Source organism: Mustela lutreola, chromosome 12 (assembly GCF_030435805.1).
Source record: "Mustela lutreola isolate mMusLut2 chromosome 12, mMusLut2.pri, whole genome shotgun sequence".
NCBI lineage: Eukaryota > Metazoa > Chordata > Mammalia > Carnivora > Mustelidae > Mustela > Mustela lutreola.
Genome location: NC_081301.1, coordinates 97382038 through 97397915, shown reverse-complemented (window position 1 = coordinate 97397915; position 15878 = coordinate 97382038). Strand labels below are relative to the sequence as shown.

Below are 15878 nucleotides of genomic sequence, written 5' to 3'. Positions count from 1 at the left end.
TCTTGTTCCCCTCTTTGTCCATATTTTTTCTGTATTAAATTCCACATATAGATGAAATCATATGGTATTTGCCTTTCTCTGATTTTATTTCACTCTGCATAATACTCTCTAGTTCCTATCATGTCACTGCAACTGGCAAGATATCCTTCTTTTTTACGACTAATATTCCAGTGTGTGTATGTGTACACAACACACACATTCTTTATCCACTTATCGGTGAACACAGGCTGTTTTCATAATTTGTGTGTGTGTGTGTCTATACATACACAACACATCTTTATCCATTCATCAGTTGATGGACATTTGGACTCTTTCCAGAATTTGGCTATTGTTAATAATGCTGCTGTAAACACTGGGGTGCATGTATCTCTTTGAATTAGTTTTTTTTTTTTTTTTTTTAAGATTTTATTTATTTATTTGACAGACAGAGATCACAAGTAGGCAGAGAAGCAGGCAGAGAGAGATGAGGAAGCAGGCTACCCGCTGAGCAGAGAGCCCGACGCGGGGCTCGATCCCATGACCCTGGGATCATGACCTGAGCCGAAGGCAGAGGCTCTAACCCACTGAGCCACCCAGGCGCCCCTTTGAATTAGTATTTTTGCATTCTTTGGGTAAATACCTAGTAGTGTGATTGCTGGATCATAGGGTAGTTCTGTTTTTAACTTTTTGCTCCATACTGTATTCCAGTGTGGCTACACCAGCATACATTCCCACCAATAGTGCAAGAGTGCTCCCCTTTCACGGCATCCTCGCCAACACCTGCTGTTTCTTGTGTTGTCGATTTTACTCATTCTAACTGGTGTGACGTGATCTCTCACATTAATAAAAGACAAGAACCAAATGATCCTCTCAACTAATGGAGAAAAAGCACTTGACAAAATACAACATCCTTTCTTGATTAAAAACTCTCTACCTGTAGGGATAGAAGGAATATACCTCAATATCATAAAAGCCATATACAAAAATCCCACAGTGAATATCATCCTCAACAGGAAAAAACTGAGAGCTCTTCCCCTAAGGTTAGGAATATGGCAGGTATGTCCACTCTCACAACTGTCGTTCAACATAGTACTAGAAGTCCTAGCCTCAGCAATCAAACAAACAACAACAAAAAAAGACAAACATCTGCAAACAGGAAGTCAAACTTTCACTCTTTGCAGATGACATGATACTTTATATGGAAAACCCAAAGGACTCCACTCCGAAGTTGGTAGAACTGATACAGAAATTAAGCAAAGTTTCAGGATACAAAGTCGATGGACAGAAATCAGTTGCATTTCTGTAGACTAACAATGAGGCAGAACAAAGGGAAATCAAGGAATTGATGCCATTTAAAATTGCATCATTGTAGTTTTGATCTATATTTATGGGATGATGAGTGATGCTGAACACCTTTTCATGGATTTGTTGGTCATCCGTAGGTCTTCTATGGAAAAATGCCTATTTGTATCTTCTGCTCATTCCTTGGCTGAATTATTTGTTCTTTGGGTGTTGGGAGTATTTTTTCTTTGGGTATTGAGTTCTTTATATATTTTGGATACTACTGTTATCAAATATATCACTGGCAAATAGCTTCTCCCATTTTCGTAGGTTGCCTTTTAGTTCTGTTGTTCCCCTGAGTAGAAGCTTTTTATCTCCCTTGTAGAAGCTTTTGTCTCCCTTGCTTCAGGAGACATTTCTAGAAAAATGTTGCTACTATCAATGTCAGAGACATTATTGGCTGTGCTCCCTTCTGGGATTTTTATGGCTTCAGGACTTACATTTAAGTCTTTCATCCATTTTGAATTTATTTGTGTGTGTAATGTGAGAAAGTGGCCCAGTTTTCATTCTTTTGCATGTTGCTGTCCAGTTTTCCCAATATCATTTGTGGAAGAGACTGTCTTTTTTTCCATTGGATATTCTTTCCTGCTTTGTTCAAGGTTAATTGACGATATACTTGTGGGTTCATTTCTGGGTTTTCTGTTCTGTTCCACTGATCTATGTGTCTGTTTTTGTGCCATTGCTATACTGTTTTACTACAGCTTTGTAATATAACTTGTGACACATCCAGCTTTGCTTTTCTTTTTCAAGGTTGGTTTGGCCATTTGGGGTCTTTTGTGGTTCCATACAATTTTATAGTTGTTCTAGCTCTGAAAAATCCTGGTGGTATTTTGATAGTGATTGCCTTAAATATTTAGATTGCTTTGGGTAGTATAGACATTTTAAGAATATTTGTTCTCCCATTCCATGAGTATTGAATGCCTTTGCATTTCTTTGTGTCATCTTCAATTCCTTTCATCAGTGTTTTATAGTTTTCAGAGTATTGGACTTTAACCTCTTTAGTTCGGTTTTATTCATAGGTATCTTATGATTTTTTGGTGAGGTGGTAAATGGGACTGATTCCTTAATTTTTTATGCTGTTTCATTATTGGTGTACAGAGATGCAACAGATTTCTGTGCGTTGATTTTGTATCCTGTGACCTTACTGAATTTATTATCTGTTCTAACAGTTTTTTAGTGGAGTCATTCAAATTTCTATATAGAGTATCATTTCGTCTACAAATAGTTAAGTTTTACTTCTTTTCCATTTAGATGCCTTTTATTCTTGTTGTTGTCTGATGGATGCAGTTTGGACTTCCAGTACTTATTTTTTCTTTTTTTTTTAAAGATTTATTTGACAGAGTGAGATCACAAGTAGGCAAAGAGGCAGGCAGAGAAAGGGGGGAAGCAGGCTCCCCGCTGAGCAGAGAGCCCGATGCAGGTCTCGATCCCAGGACCCTGAGACCATGACCTGAGCCGAAGGCAGAGGCTTCACCCACTGAGCCACCAGGCGCTCCTTCCGGTGCTGTATTAAACAACAGTGCTGAGAGTGTTCATCCTTTTCTTGTTTTTGGCCATAGAGGAAAGGCTCTCAGTTGTTCCCCATTGAGGATGATAGTAACTGTGGCTTCTTCATAGGTGGCCTTCATTATGTTGAGGTATGTTCCCTCTAAACCTGCTTTGTTGAGTGTTTTTTGTTTTTTTTTTAATCAGGAGTGGATGTACTTTGTCAGATGCTTTTTCTGTATCTATTGAGAGGCTCATGTGGTTCTTGATCCGTTTATTGTGTATCACACTGATTGATTTGCAAATATTAAACTTCCCTTACAATCCAGGAATAAATCCTGTTTGATAATGATGAATGATTTTTTAAAGTGTATTGTTGGATTCGCTTTCTTAGTATTTTATTGAGAATTTTCGCATCCATGTTCAAGAGGGATATTGGCCTGTAGATTTCTTTTTTAGTGGAGTCTTTATCTGGTTTTGGTATCAGGGTAAAGCTGGCTCCATGGAATGAATTTGGAAGTCTTCCTTCCTTTTTTTTTTTTTTTTTTTTTTTTTTTGAGTTTGAGAAGAATAGGTATTAACTGATCTTTAGGTCTGGTAGAATTCACATATGAAGCCATGTGGCCCTTGACTTTTGTATTTTGGGAGTTTTTTGATTAGTGATTCCATTTCTTTGCTGGTTATCAGTGTGTTCAAGTTTTCTATTTCTTCCTCTTTCTAGGAATTTATGTGCTGAATGCTCACTCTGCTGTTGTGATTTTGCTGCTTTATCCTTCGGGCAGAGGCTGTCTTTGCCTGCTGGGGGCAGTGTTTGTTCCCATGCCTGAATGTGTCAAGTTTTAACTAGGTGTGCTCTGGTGTGCTTGTGGAAATGAGACCTGACACCACCTCCATCAGAACTGACCCCTGCAGAACTCTTTGGTTGGAAAATGTGTGGGCAGGGGTTTGTGCTGGTGTTTGTGGGAAGGGCCTACCGCACCGGGACAGAGGTAAGCGTGACTGAAAAGGGCAGTCCCCCTGGAGAACAGGGCGGGTGGGGCTTGGTGTAAGCAAGTTGGGCAGCCACTTTAAGTGCTGCACTGCTTCCAAGGGCGGCTCTGTGTTTATGCCGAGGGGCGTGTGTGTGTGTGTGTGTGTGTGTGTGTGTGAGAGAGAGAGAAATGGTGCTAGCCAGCTCCTTTGTTCCCAAAGCGGTAGCTCCATGAATGCTCCTTCTCAGAAGACACCTCTAAAAAGAGCAAATAGTCTCATCCCTATGTGCCCCAAGTGTTCTTCAAATAGCTGTTTCTGTGCTGTCTTCCCCCAGAATGTTTGCCCATGTTCTCTCCTAGAGCAGTGCAGTGCCCTCTGGGCTCTATCCTAGCCACCTGCTGACCTTTAAAACACTAGGCTTTAGTGGGGCCGCCTGGGTGGCTCAGTGGGTTGGGGCCTCTGCCTTTGGCTCAGGTCGTGTTCTCAGGGTCCTGGGATCGAGCCCCCATCAGGCTCTCTGCTCGGCGGGGAGCCTGCTTCCCCCTCTCTCTCTGCCTCTCTGTGATCTGTCAAATAAATAATATCTTAAAAAAACCTAAAAAACAAAAAACACTAGGTTTTAGAGACATGGTGTTGGCAGATGCCTGCACCAGTCTCCTGGGTAGGGTTGCCTGCTGTGCTGGGACGGAGGCAAGCTTGACTTAGAAGGGCAGTCACACCAGGGCACAAGGGATGAAACCTGGTGTAATCAAGGTAGGCAGCTGCTGTTGGTACTGTGCCGCTTTCTGCAGGTGGCTCCGTGTTTATGCTAAGGTGTGGCAGAGGGAAATGGTGTTAGCCAACTCTGTTGTTGTCACAGAGGTGACTCCGTGAGTGCTGCCTCTCAGGAAGGCACTCCCAGGAAAAGCAAATAATCTGTCCCTCGTGTGCCCACAGTGTTTTTCAGATCTCTGTGTCCATGCTGTCTCTCTCCAGGCTGTTTGCCTGCCTTCTCTCCAGGAGCAGTGCAGTGCTCCCCAGCCCCCCATCCTGGGCTCTACCCCAGCCAAACCTGCTGACCTTTAAAACTCCAGGCTCTGGGTCCCACTGGTTGCAAGAACAGACAAAGCTCAGCCTTCTCATATTCCAAGCCACTGGTTTGGGGGATGTTCTTATTCATTCTACCACGTGCTCCTCCTCCCAGTCACAGCTGCCTCCCTCCCACCCTGCCTGTGAACCCTTTCTCCCCTGAACAGTGTTTCCAAACTTCCCACCTTCGTTGATGTGGACTTTTCTCTAACTTTAGTTGGCATTTTGTTCTTTCAGTCTTCCAGTCATTTTCTGGGGTATTTAGTCTGATAGGCTGGTTATCTAGCGGGGCTTGTGGGCTAGGAGCAACTAAGGTCCCCCTAATCTGCTGCCATCTCAGGACTCCAGTAGCATTTCTTACAAGGCTGGTTCAGTGGTGATAAACTCCATTATGTTTTGTTTGGGAACCTGTTTTATCTCCCCTGCAAATCTGAATGGTAATCCAGTGTCTGGTTGTCCCCTAGGTAGAAGGTGTGTGACTTCTGCTAGCTGAAGCTGTGGCTGGCATTGGCTGGGGGCCTCCATAGTTGAAACCCTGGTCTGCTATCAGCTTTAGCTGAAACGGATGCCATTCAGTGAGGTCCCTGGGCCCTCCATGCAGCAGGTGCCCTCGTGAGATAGCTAGGTCCAGAGGGGCTGCCTGCTCAGGGGTCTTGAAGCTCTGCACACAGAGGGCACTTTGGCAGGATAGCTGAAGCTGAAATGGGTGTTAGGTGAGGTGTCCCAGGGCTCTTCACCCTACCAAGGCCTGGTAGGGTAAAAAATAGTATCGGTCAGATCTCAGGGCTTTAGAGTTCCATGCAGCAGGTGCCCTGGCAAATGAGCTAAAGCTTAAGTGGGTGGAGACGGAGGGGTCCGAAGGCTCTAAGCAGTGAGGGTACCCTGGAAAGACCAGTGAAATGGAAGCAAGTGCACATCAGACAGTCTTAAGGTTCTCCATGCTGTGGGTGCCCTGGTAGAGCTGGAGCTGAGGTGGTGTGCAAGGCAGGAGGTCCACGCAGAGGGTACCCTGTAAGATAGGTAAAGCTGAATTAGTGTAAGCTGGCGGATCCTGTGGCTCTGTCTGTGCGGCAGGCACTCTGACAGGCAGCAAAAGCTGAAGCGAATGCAGGGCGTCCCAGTAGGCCATGCTCTCAGGGCACCCAAGCAGGATAGCTGGAGCTGAAAAGGGTGCACACTTGGGTGTCCCAAGGCACTATGCACGGGGTGCCCTGGTGGGGTGGCCAGAGCTGAGATAGGGTGAGGGCCAGGAGGTCTTTGAGCTCTCTCTGCAGAGGCTACACTTGTAGGGTCGCTGCAATGGAAGTGGATCCAAACAGGGGAGACCTGGGGCTCATGCACAGAGGACACTTTGGCAGGATAAAGCTGAAGTGGCTGAATGGATGTTTCAGGACTGTCTGCACAGAGCATGCGAGAGGGCCAGCTGGAGCGGGGGGGGGGGGGAGGGGACAGAGGCCAGGAGGTCTGGGGGTGCGCTGCACGGGGGGGTACTATAGCAGGACAGCTGAAGTGGGTGTGGGCTTTCTGTACGAAATACCCCTGGCAGGCAGGACAGCCTGCCTGAAATGCTGAAATGCTTGCAAGCCAGATTATCTTGGCGCTCTCACCATGAGGGTGACCTGGTAAGACAGCTGAAGCCCAACTGGGTGCAAGCCCGAGGCTTCCTAGTGGGCACCATTTTGTGGCCACTGGTGAGGCAGTTGTGGTTGGTGTGGGCCTGGAGTGTTGTACTGCTGGAGGCAGCAGGCTGCTGAGGGCACCCATACTGTGCTCTGGTCTGTTGTTCTAGGGTGGAAGGGAGTGCTGACCATGCCTCTCGGCCCCCCCGCCCTGGGGAGTGTTGCAGCGGCTCCGGAGCGCTGCGGCTGCCGTCTATGCTCGCTGCTCTTTCTCCCTTGTGCCATAGCATAGCTCGGTCTGGTCTGGACTTGTGGACGTGGGGCTCACGGAGGTGGCAAGCCGGCTGTGGCATCCAGACCTGCTGTGGGTTGGCTTTTAAGGTTGAGGGCGGCGTGTAAACCACGTCTCTCTCCCATACCTCCAACCCAGAGAGAACTTCTGCAGCCCCTCTGCCATTTGGCAAAGTTCAAGCGCCGTCCCTTTTCTATGCCAGTTGCTCTTCTAAACCGCAGCTTTCTCTTTTTGTGTCCGAGGACAGACGGATTTGTCTCCAGTCTCTCAGTACTGTTTCTCCCCCCGCAGTCCTCAGCATCAGGGTAGGTGCTCCCTTCACTCCTGGATCTCCAGCTCTTAGAGTTCTCTTTGGCTGCTTTGTCTTCAGTTGTGTAGAAGCTGCTGTGAGCCCTTAGTTCTTCAGGAGGAACCGTTCTATGAACATGTGTATTTTAGTGTATTCTGTGAAGGTGGTGAGTTCAGGATCTTCCTCTATTGTCATCTTGGACCAAACTCCTTTGTGTGGTTTTAGTATTAAGATAATGCTGGCCTCATTAGAATCAGTTGGGAAGTGTTTTACCCGCTTTAAGAATTTGTGAATAGGGACGCCTGGGTGGCTCATTGGTTGGGCAGCTGCCTTCGGCTCAGGTCATGATCCCAGCACCCTGGGATCGAGTCCCGCATCGGGCTCCTTGCTCAGCAGGGAGCCTGCTTCTCCCTCTGCCTCTGCCTGCCTCTCTGTCTGCTTGTGCTCACTTGCACTCTCTCCATCTCTGACAAGTAAATAAATAAAATCTTTAAAAAAAAAAAAAAAAAAAAAAGAATTTGTGAATAATTGGTGCTATTCTTTAGATGTCTGGCAGAACTCACAAGCCAAAGCCATTTGGTTGGCTTTTCTTTATAGGAACTTTTCTTCATTGTACAAAATACATATATAATGTAATTTTTTAAATGTACATAATACATACTTTTTAATTGTACATACTACATAATTTGTTACTGTATATAATACATACATAATGGAATTTTTTAAAATTTAAATTAACAATATATTATTAGTCTCAGAGGTAGAGGTCAGTGATTCGTTCTATATAATACCTGGTGCTGCTTATATCACATGCCCTCCTTAATGTCCATCACGTAGTTACCCCAATCCCTTCCCTCCAACAACACCCATTTTTTTCCTATGATTAAGAGTTTCTTATGGTGGGGTGCCAGGGTGGCTCAGTTAAGCCTGAGGGTTAAGCCTCTGCCTTCAGCTCAGGTCATGATCTCAGGGTCCTGGCATCGAGCCCCACATCAGGCTCTCTGCTCAGCAGGGAGCCTGTTTTCCCCCCTCTCTCTGCCTGTCTCTCTGCCTACTTGTGATCTCTGTCAAATAAATAAAGTCTTAAAAAGAAAAAGTCTCTTATGGTTTGTCTCCCTAATTTTGTCTTTTCTTTTTCCCTCTCTTCCCCTACGGTTATGTTTTCTTAAATTGCACATATGAGATCATGTAATTGTCTTTCTGACTTATTTCGCTTGGCATAATACCCTCTAGTTCCAACCACATCGTTCAAGATGTCAAGATTTCATTTTTTTTAAAAAAGATTTTATTTATTTATTTGACAGAGAAAGCACAAGTAGAGCAGCAAGCAGAGGGAGAGGGAGAAGCAGGCTCTCCACTAAGCTGGGAGTCCGATGCGGGGCTAGATCCTGGGACCCTGGGACCATGACCTGAGCCAAAGGCAGCCGCTTAACCGACTAAGCCACCCAGGCGGCCAGAATTTCACTTTTTGATGGCTGAGTGGTATTCCATTATGTACACATACATACATACCATATCTTCTTTGTCAGTTCATCCATCGATGGACATCAGGGCCCTTTCCATTGTTTGGCTATTATGGACATCACTGCTATGAACATTGGGATGTAGGTGCCCCTTTGGATCACTATATATCTCTGGGGTAAATACCTCGTAGTGTAATTGCTGGGCTGTAGGTTAGCTATTTTCAACTTTTTGAGGGAACTCCAAAGTATTTTATAGACTGGCTGTGCCAGCTTACATTCTCACCAAAAGTATAGGAAGGTTTCCCTTTCTGCACATCTTTCCCAACATTTGTTTCCTGACTTGTTAATTTTATCTAATCTGACTGGTGTGAGGTGGTATCTCATTGTGCTTTTGATTTGTATTTCCCTAATGCCAGGTGATTCTGAGCATTTTTTCATGTGTCTGTTCGCCATCTGTATGTCTTCTTTGAGAAATGTCTGTTCATGTGTACTGCCCATTTCTTGATTGGATTATTTATCCTTTCGTTATTGGGTTTGGTAAATTCTTCATAGATTTTGGATACTAGCGCTCTGTGTCATACGACATTTGCAAATAGCTTCTCTCATTCTGTCAATTCTCTTTTGCTTCTGTCAGCTGTTTCCTTTGCTGTGGAAAGTCTTTTACCTTGATGAAGTCCCAATAGTTCATTTTTGCTTTTATTCCCTTGCCTCTGGAGACCTAATAAGTAATTGCTGTAGCCAAGGTCACAGAAGTTGCTGCCCATCTCCTCCTGTAGGATTTTAATGGATTCCTGTCACAATTTAGGTCTTTCATCCATTTTGAGTCTTTTTGTGTAAGGTGGAAGGAAATGGTTCAGTTTCATTCTTCTGCATGTGGCTGTCCAATTTACCCAACACCATTTGTTGAAGAGATTTTTTTCCATTGAAGATTCTTTCCTGCTTTGTCAAAGATTAACTGACTATAGAGTTGAGGGTCCATTTCTAGGTTCTCTGTTCTGCTCATTGATCTGGTTTCTGTTTTTGTGCCAGTACCATACTGACATGATGATGACAGCATTGTGTTTTTTTATTTTACAATTTTTTTTATTATGTTAGCCACAGTACATCCTTAGTTTTTAATGCAGTGTTCTGTGATTCATTGTTTGCATATAATACCCAGTGCTCGATGCAACATGTGCCCTCCTTAATACCTATCACTGGACTAACCCATCGCCTCACTGCTTTCCCCTCTAAACCCCTCAGTTTGTTTCCCAGAATCCATAGTCTCTCATGGTTCGTCTCCCCCTCTGATCCCCCCCTTCATTTTTCCCTTCCTTCTCCCAGTGTCCTTCATGCTAGTTCCTATGTTCCACAAATAAGTGAAACCATATGATAATTGTCTTTCTCTGCTTGATTTATTTCACTCAACATAATCTCCTCCAGTTCCATCCAAGTTGGGCATATGTTGGGTATTCATGCTTTCTGATAGCTGAGTAAAAATTCCATTATATTATGGACCACATCTTCTTTACCCATTCATCTGTTGAAGGACATCTCAGCTCCTTCCACTGTCTGGCTATTGTGGACATTCCTGCTATGAACATTGGGGTGCATGTGGCCCTTCTTTTCACTACATCTGTATCTTTGGGGTAAATATCCAGTAGTGCAACTGCTGGGTCATAGGGTAGCTCTATTTTTAGTTTTTTGAGGAAACTCCACACTGTTTTCTAAAGTGGCTGTACCACCTTGCATTCCCACCAACAGGGTAGTAGAGTTCCCCTTTCTTCAGTCTTTGCAACATCTGTTGTTTCTTGCCTTGTCAATTTTTGCCATTCTAACTGGTGTAAGGTGGTATTTCAGCGTAGTTTGGATTTGAATTTCCCTGATGGCTAATGATGTTGAGTATTTTTTAATTTGTCTGTTAGCCATTTGTATGTCTTCTTTGGAGAAGTGACTGTTCATGTCTTCTGCCCATTTTTTGACTTGATTATCAGTTTTTTGGGTGTTGAGTTTGAGAAGTTCTTTGTAGATCTTGGATGTCAGCCCTTTTTCTATAATGTCATTTGTGAATATCTTCTCCCATTCTGTGGGTTGCCTCTTGAAGAGACTTTTTGTTGACTGTTTCCTTTGCTGTGCAGAAGGCTTCTATCTTGATGAAGTCCCAGAAGTTCATTTTCACTTTTGTTTCCCTTGCGTTTGGAGCTGTCTCTTGAAAGAAGTTGCTGTGGCCGATGTCGAAGAGGTTACTGCCTATATTCTCCTCTAGGATTTTGATGGATTCCCGTCTCATTGAGGTCTTTCATCCATTTAGAGTCTATCTTTGTGTATGGTGTAAGAGACTGGTTGAGTTTCATTCTTCTGTATATAGTTGCCCAATTTTCCCAGCACCATTTATTGAAGAGACTGTCTTTTTTCCATTGGGTAATTTTTCCCGCTCTGTCGAATGTTAGTTGACCATAGAGTTGAGGGTCCATATCCAGGCTTGCTCTTCTGTTCCATTAGTCTGTGTGTCTGTTTTTGTGCCAGTGCCATGCTGTCTTGGTGATCACAGCTTTGTAATATAGCTTTAAATCAGTGTGATACCCCAGCTTTGTCACATTGTTAGTGTATAGAAATGCAGCTGATTTCTGTGCATTGATTTTGTATCCTGTCACATTGCTGAATTCCTGTATGGGTTCTAGCAATTTTGGGTGGAGTCTTTTGGGTTTTTCCCATAAATTATCACGTCATTTGCAAGAGTGACAGTTTGACTTCTTTGCCGATTTGAATGCCTTTCATTTCTTTCTGTTGTCTGATTGCTGAGGCTAGAATTTTAGTACTACGTTAAACAATAGCAGGTGAGAGTAGGCATCCCTGTCATGTTCCTGACCTTAGGAGAAAAGCTCTCAGTTTTTCCCCTTGAGAATGATATTCGATGTGGGTTTTTCATAGATGGCTTTTATGATATTGAGGTATGTTCCCTGTATCCCAAAACTCTTTAGACTTAATTAAGGAAAGATACTGTATGTTGTCAAGTGGTTTTTCTGCATCAGTTGAGAGGATCGTATGGTTTTGTCTTTTATTAATGTGATCTAACACATTTATTGATTTGCAAATACTGAACCACTCTTGAATCCCAGGAATAGTGTAATCCCAGAGTTTATTTTTGCTTTTATTTCCCCTGCTTCAGGAGACATATCTAGAAAGAGATTCCTATGGCTGATGTCAAGGAAATTACTGCCTGTATTCTCTTCTAGGATTTTTATGGGTTCATGTTTCACATTTAGGTCTTTGATACACTTTGAATTTACTTTTGTATATAGTGTAAGAAAGTGGCCTGGGTTCAGTTTTTTGCATGTAGCTACCTAGTTTTCCCAACACCATTTATTGAAGAGACTTTTTTCCCATTGGATATTCTTTTTGCTTGGTTGAAGATTAATTTGCCATATAATTATTGGTGTATATCTGGGTTTTCTATTCTGTTCTATTTACCTATGTGCCTATTTTAGTACCATTACTATTTTGATCAGTACAGCTTTGTAATATCACTTTAAGCCTGGAATTGATACTTCTAGCTTTTCTTTTTTCTTTAAAAATTTTTAAAATTCATTTTAACTAACATACAGTGTCTTAGTAGTGTCAGAGGTAGAATTTAGTGATTCATCAGTTATATACAACACCCAGTGCTCATAAAGTGCCCTCCTTAATGCTTATCGCCCAGTTATTCCATCCCCCACCCACCTCTCCTCCAGCAACTCTATTTCCTGTTGTTAAGAGTCTTATGGTTTGTCTCCCTCTGTTTTCTTTCCTTCTTCTTTTTCCTTTCCTTCCCCTACATTCATCTGTTTTGTTTCTTAAGCTCCATATATGAGTCAAATCATATTTGTCTTCCTGACTTACTTTGCTTAGTGTAATAACCTCTAGTTCCATCCACATTGTTACAGATGGCATGATTTTCATTCATGCCATAATGCTGAATAATATTCCATTGAATATGTATACCATTGAATATGTATACATATTCATGTATACATGTATACATGTATACATGTATACATATTCATGTATACATGTATACATGTATACATATACATATGTATACATATTCAATGGTACATATGTACATATGTATACATATGTATACATATTCCATTGAATATGTATACCAACCACATCTTTATCCATTCATCTGTCAGTGTACATCTGGGCTCTTTTCCACAGTTTGGCTATTGTGGACATCACTGCTATAAACAGTGGAGTGCATGTGTCCCTTTAAATCACTATGTCTCTGTGCTTTGACTAAATACCCAGTAGTGAAATTGCTGGGTCACAGGGTTTCTCTATTTTTAACTTTTGAGGAACCTCCATATTGTTCTCCAATGTGGTATACCTGTTTGCATTCCCACCAATAGTCTAAGAGGGTTCCCCTTTCTCCACAACATCTGTTATTTCCTGATTTGTTGATTTTAGCCATATTGATTGGTGTGAGGTGGTTTCTCATTGTGGTTTTGATTTGTAGCTCCCTGATGGAAAGGGATATGGAGCATTTCCTCATTTGTTTGTTGGTCATTTGTAGGTCTTCCTTGGAGAAGTACCTGTTCATGCCTTCTGCCCATTTCTTGACTGGATTTTTGTTTAGGTGTTGAGTTTGGTAAGTTCTTTGTATGGATACTTGCCCTTTATCTGAAGACATTTACAAATATCCTCTCCTATTCTGTATGTTGCCTTTTAGTTGTGTTGACTATTTCCTTTGCTTGCAAAAGCTTTTTTTCTTGTTGAAGTCCCAGTAGTTCATTTTTGCTTTTGTTTCCCTTGCCTTTGAATAAAAGTGGCAAGAGTGGACATCTTTGTCCTGTTCCTGACTATAGGGTTAAGCTTTTAGTTTTTCCTGATTAAGTATGATACTGGGGGTTCTACATTGTGGCCTTTATTATTGAGGTATGTTCCCTCTAAACCTATTGTGTTGAGGGTTTTTAATCATAAATGGATGTTGGCGTTATCAACACATTTCTGTATCTATTAAAGATAAATTTCTTCATCTATTGAAATGACCATATGTTTCTTTTCTTTTATTAATGTGGTAGGTCATGTTGATTGATTTGTGAAATTGAACCACCCTTGCAACCCAGAAATAAATCCCACTTGATCATGGTGAATGATTTTTTAAATGTATTGTTGCATTTTATATCCTAGTTTTTTTATTGAGATTTTTTGCATCTGTGTTCACCAGGAATATTGGCCTGTAGTTCTCTTTTTAGTGAATTCTTTTTTTGGTTTTGGTAGTACTTAAATCTTGTTTAGGATTTGTATGCTGAGAATTACAAAATGCTGCTAAAGGAAAAAAGAAGACACAAATAAATGGAAAGAAATCCTGTGTTCATGCACTGGAAGATTTAATGTTAAGATGTCAAAACATAGGACATAGTCCAGGATGACAGAGGAGTAGGAGACCTTAGTTTTGCATTAATTGCAAACAGGAACATAGCTAGATAGCTATCAGATCATTCTGAACACTTGTGAATGCAACTGGATATCTAAGAAAAGAACAGCTGAAACTCTATGAAGAGAAAAGTGACCACTTTCTGGAAGGTAGGCGATATGGGGAAGTGAATCTGAGGCGACATATGAGAAGATAAACTGGGGGCGGGGAGGGAGCCTCTGTCAGCCGACTACCAGATTATAGCAGTGGCGCACAAAATCAGAACTTTCAGTAGTCTGTCCACTGAGGGATTTCCCTGCCTGAAAGGTGCTCAGGTGGTGAAATGGGGTAGAATCCTAGGTGGGACAATGTGGTCTCAGGATCCTCAGGGTCACAGAAGGAACAGGGGTGCCTGAGTGAGGCAGAGCTCCCAGGCATCACAGCGGCAAAAGCTGGAGGCAATCAGCTTAACCAAGAGTGGGCTTTCAGCTCAGGGTTGCCATAAACCATGAACCAGACCATGATTAGGCCACTGGTCTTTGAGCAGGGGCCCAGCAAGCAAAAGAACCATTGCAAGACCTCCCGCCACCTTTACTCCCCCAGGGAGAAAAAGCGCAGGTGTATGCTACAGGAGTTCACAGGGTTTGGAGACTAAAATGGGGTCACATGACATTGAAACAGTCACAGGCTGGGAGAACATGGAGTGCAGACAGAGACTAGGGAGACAGGAGGGATTCACTGCTTTTCTCTGAGGGTACAGTGCGGAGTGGGGTTCCACGCTTTCAGCTCTGGGGCTGAAAAAAATCTTTTTAAAAAAGATTTTTATCTGTTTGAGAGAGTGAGAGAGAGCACAATCAGGGTGAGGGGCAGAGGGAAAAGCAGACTCCCTGCTTAGCATGGAGCCTGATGTGGGGCTCCATCTTGGGACCCCGGGATCATGACTGGAGCCAAAGGTAGATGCTTAACTGATTGAGCCACCCAGGTACCCAGGAGGTTGCCATTTTCATTGTCATCCTATAAGCAGCATGAGCCTTCAGGGAACAAAAGCCACAGAGAACAATCTGGAGCAATTTACGTAGCCTGGCCCTCTGTCAAGGGCGGTGCAGTTCAGCCCAAGGCAAAGATACCTGAGAATCAGCGTAACAGGTCTCTTCTGCAGAAGAGCAAGAGAAACACCCAGCCAAGACCAAGTTTTCCAATCACAAAGAACTGCATAACTCTAGCACTAGGAGAAAATAGTATATAGAATTTATGGTTTTCCCCCTATGATTCTTGAGTCATTCAATTTTTTTTTTCAACGCATTTATCAACTTTTTAAAAAAATCTTTTTTAGTTTTCATCTTCACAATTACATTCTATCCTTTCACTGTATTTAATTTTATTTTTGTATATATATGTTTTTCTTTCTTTACAATTTTGGGAGCAGCTTCTTCCAACAGATGAAAATGCACTCAGGATAGGGCTCTGTTCTCACTTGTTTATATTCCTTTTTCTTTTTTTGTCTTTTAATTTTCATTTTACAGTTACATTCTATCCTTTTATTTTATTTATTTTTGACAATATATAGTTTGTTTTCTTTACAATTTTGGGCTCTAGTTTTCTAACAAATGGACCAAAATGCACACAGGATCCATTACCTTGATCTGAAAACCAAAGACCCCACCAAAAAGGAGAATTGTAGATCAGTATCTCTGACGAACATGGAAGCAAATATTCTCAACTAGACATTAGCCCTACTGAGGATCCAACAGTACAGTAAAAGGATTCTTCACCACGACCAGGTGGGATTCACTCCTGAGCCGTGAGAGTGGTTGAACAATCGCAGATCAATCCGTGTGATTCACTGCATAAATAAAGAACCATCTGATCCTCTCAACAGATGCAGAAAAAGCATTGACAAAGTACAGCATCCTCTCTTGATTAAAACTTTCCACAGTGTAGGGATAGAGGGAATATACCTCAATATCAAAAGCCATCTATGAAAAGCCCACAG

The 15878-nt window shown here is 42.5% G+C and overlaps 1 protein-coding gene and 1 long non-coding RNA gene across 17 annotated transcripts in view; one reads left to right on the top strand and one right to left on the bottom strand.

The window, feature by feature from the left end:
• The window catches only part of LOC131812447 (uncharacterized), an 85034-nt gene that overhangs the window by 12950 nt on the left and 56206 nt on the right, over positions 1-15878 (bottom strand). For 2 of the 10 annotated variants that reach the window (XR_009346360.1, XR_009346352.1), the window contains one exon: positions 3328-5854. The exons of the other annotated variants lie outside the window; for them this stretch is intronic. This is a non-coding gene — a long non-coding RNA (uncharacterized LOC131812447). Of the gene's footprint in view, positions 1-3327; positions 5855-15878 lie in introns of those variants that run through there. 10 annotated transcript variants of the gene reach the window in all.
• Positions 1-15878, top strand: part of LOC131812445 (F-box/WD repeat-containing protein 12-like) — a 69940-nt gene that overhangs the window by 43321 nt on the left and 10741 nt on the right. For 4 of the 7 annotated variants that reach the window (XM_059142014.1, XM_059142012.1, XM_059142010.1 and 1 more), the window contains one exon: positions 13043-13117. The exons of the other annotated variants lie outside the window; for them this stretch is intronic. The gene's annotated coding sequence lies outside the window, so the exon portion shown is untranslated. The remainder of the gene's footprint in view (positions 1-13042; positions 13118-15878) is intronic. 7 annotated transcript variants of the gene reach the window in all.